Here is a 3694-nt window from a genome sequence, read left to right as displayed (position 1 = left end):
AATCAAAACCATTGCACCTTTTCTGGCCATGATGAGTTCATATTCCTGAAGTAGCCATACAACAAATTACCATAAGCACATCTCATTTAACTGGCCCTATTAGATAGGCTATTATAATTCCAAGGTTTTGCTCTATGCATCCAAAAGGGAGTGTGGTTTATTACATACAGTTGAATTTAAAGTGTGCAGGCTACCACTGTCCTAATGTAGACAATGTTTCAGAATTCATGGGAAGTGCAGCATATTTAGGTTTAGGAGAAAGTAAATGCCAAACATTATTGAATTAAAACGATCGGTTTACAAGTCCACAACAATTTTCATTTTTTGAGTGTTTCAGAAACTGTCAGATACTGTACAGAACATGTCACTGCAAAAAATATGTAACATTCTTCCAACACTTCCAAAGACATGAATCAAGTTTGCCATTGATACTTCTTTTAGATGTACTGTCTTGGCCTAATTACAATACTTCCATAGTATACAGCAAATAAGGGTGTTATTGCCACCATAAAAGGTGAATGATGGGCATTATTCAGTTATAATGCTTGTTCACGCGCACTCAGTTTTACAACAGGTCTGATTTATAATGGGAAACATGTGCATGTATGGTGTGCTGGAGCACCAAAATAATGAGTTTATAAATCTCATTATTTTTGTGCATGTGCAGTCTTTTCAGAAATAGCACACGCAGATAATTAGTGTAAAATGGACACAAAGGTTATAAATGATGCCCCAGGAGAGGATTTATAATCTTACAGAGTTAACCCCTGACCTGACCTCTCTGTAAACCCTCACCTGACCACACATGAACAGACTCCAAGAGACCTCCACCTGGGAAGCCAGTTCTTGAAGAAGCGTAAACATGTTATTTTTTTGCAGTCTGAGAACAGTCTGAGAAATATACAGGAATACTGTATATACCTATTTACAGTAATAGATGCTAGCCATGAGTACACACTCTAAACAGTCATGGAAATGGAAATTCATAAATGTTTAGAGTGTCTCTTGAGAGTGGTACAAAATTCAATGTATGTACTTTTTCAGACTGTCTGTCCATTGTTAAATCCTATTGAGTCCAAATAAGTTCTGCACCACCCCTTTAAGAAAGGGTAGCAGTTATTTTGGAAAACAAGCTTCTTAGCTACAAGGGGCAAGTGTGCATGATTGGACGAAAGCACCCTGTGGCTGGGAGGGAAGTCATGCATTTTAGGAGCGTGCAATGGAGAAAGAGAGTGAGAGAAAAGGATGGAGAGACAGAGGGAGAGAGATAGGGAGAGAAAGAAAGAGACACATTCTGCTAATCTCCTCTCCACGGCAGAGGCAGAGGGGCTGTGAGACAGATCCAAGTGTGCTGCGCTGATACGTGGGCTGAGAAGAGAGAGCAGAGCAGCCTCACCTCAGACCTCAGCTCTATTACTGTAGTAACAACCTACTGACAACTGGTGGCACTGATGTGCTGGTTATAACCCAGAGACAGGCACATCCTTATATCCAGCTATGTATGAGCACAGTACAGCAGATACTAGTATACAAACACACAAACACATATATTTATGCAGCCACACACATGAACCCCCCTCTCTCTCACACACACACACCCACACACACACACACACACACACACACACACACACACACACACACACACACACACACACACACACACACACACACACACACACACACACACACACACATAGAGACCAGGCGTGTCAGAGAGATAAAGCCAGAGACAGGGACTAAGGCTGGGTCTCCTCCAGCAGCCCAGGCGGTACAGTCTCCTCTCCAAGCAGCCGTGACAGCACCAAGATTTAGGGGATGGTGGGCACAAAGCAGGACACTAGGCTCATTCAGTGAAGACCGTTGGTGCCACACCAGAGAAAGGGGGGATACATCCCTCTTAACCCCTCGTCTACCAGCAGCAGCCAGCATACACTACACAAGGGACCGTTTATAGGACGCATCCCCAGTGAATATTGTAGCTCTGGCAACATTTTATTTGACGGGTACCTACTGTACATAAGGCCTTCATAACACATTCATAAAACATACATAATGCATTTCTAAGCAGTGCCTAGACATTATTGAAATGCTGAAGCCTTCTCAGCCTGCTGTATGGACTGGACACATGGAACCACTCTCACTCTTCATAGATGGAGCCAGTAATTTGCCAGTGAATGTTAAAAGTTCTTTCTTTGAAATTATTTGGAAAAAAAAGATTATAGGTTCACATTGAAAATGCCAGTGTGTTACTGCTGTAACTCCTACTAACAGCAGGAGGGAGAAAGACACAAAGACAGAGAAAGAGAAGGTACACTATATCATCTTCAGTTGAATAACTCAAAACATTCATTTCTGGGCGAGTGGACACAGTTGAATGGCTACGGCTCACCCCAAACACCTTACACACACACACACACACACACACACACACACACACACACACACACACACACACACACACACACACCACACACACACACACACACACACACACACACACACACACACACACACACACACACACACCTGCCTATCTCTTCCCTCTATATCTCTTTATACAGAACCACAGTGTGTCTTTTCTCTGACAGTCTCCACCCCTTAGATGAGAACCTAGACAACACCAGCCCTGGATACACACATGAAATCAATGGCAGGATCCACTCCTGGACAGAAGTGTTATTGTCTGGTGGGAGTTTAAGTGTGTCCAGCATGTGTGTGTCCAACACGTGTGTGTGTCCAGCATGTATGTGTGTGTCCAGTATGTTTGTGTGTATCCAGCATGTTTGTGTGTCCAGCGTGTATGTCCAGCGTGTGTGTGTGTCCAGCGTGTGTGTCCAGCGTGTGTGTGTGTGTGTGTCCAGCGTGTGTTTGTCCAGCATGTATGGGTGTTTGTCCAGCATGCATGTGTGTGTGTCCAGTGTGTGTGTCCAGTGAGTTTGTCCAATGCATGTGTCCAGTGTGTGTCTGTGTGTGTGTGTCCAGCCAGCGTCAGTCAGTCAGTCCCAGCAGGGAGGGCGTTAGAGGAGTTAGCCTGGCTGGAGTTAGCCTGGGGCGGTTATTAGCCATTTCACCTCCCTGTGAACTCCTCTGTTCAGACATGATTGGACACCGCATGATGCTCCCGGCATCACTGACCTCATCTTATGTGATTACAGCGCCAGGGAAACGTTTAGACAATGCTGTCAAAAAGGTCAAGTATGTCTTTCCAATCCACCGGTCGCTGGTGCATTACTCATGGCGTCACTACACGCATTACACAAGGAAACATGTCCCCGATGTGTTTGTTCAGGAAATTGCTTTATTGAATCCAATTGACAAAATAACAGACATTATCACCACTATCGAGGCCAAGAAGTCATTGACATTATATATGACAACACGTCATAGAGGTTTAGGGATACTTGAGGGCTTCAAAAAGGTTCAATGATATTGTGCAATATGCCCTGCTGGGGAGCATGAATGTGAACCATGATACAACATACTGTACTGTCACATCCTGATCTGTTTCACCTGACTGTGTGCTTGTTTCCACCCCCTCCAGGTGTTTCCCAGCTTCCCCATTATCCCCTGTGTATTTATACCTGTGTTCTCCGTTTGTCTGTTGCCAGTTTGTCAAGTCAATCCGTTTTTTTTGTATCCGCTCCTGCTTTTCTCCAGTCTCTTTTCTCGTCCTCCTGGTTTTGACCCTTGT

The sequence above is a fragment of the Salmo salar genome, chromosome 05, assembly GCF_965601325.2.
Source record: "Salmo salar chromosome 05, fSalSal1, whole genome shotgun sequence".
NCBI classification, from domain to species: domain Eukaryota; kingdom Metazoa; phylum Chordata; class Actinopteri; order Salmoniformes; family Salmonidae; genus Salmo; species Salmo salar.
This window is presented reverse-complemented; position numbering follows the sequence as displayed.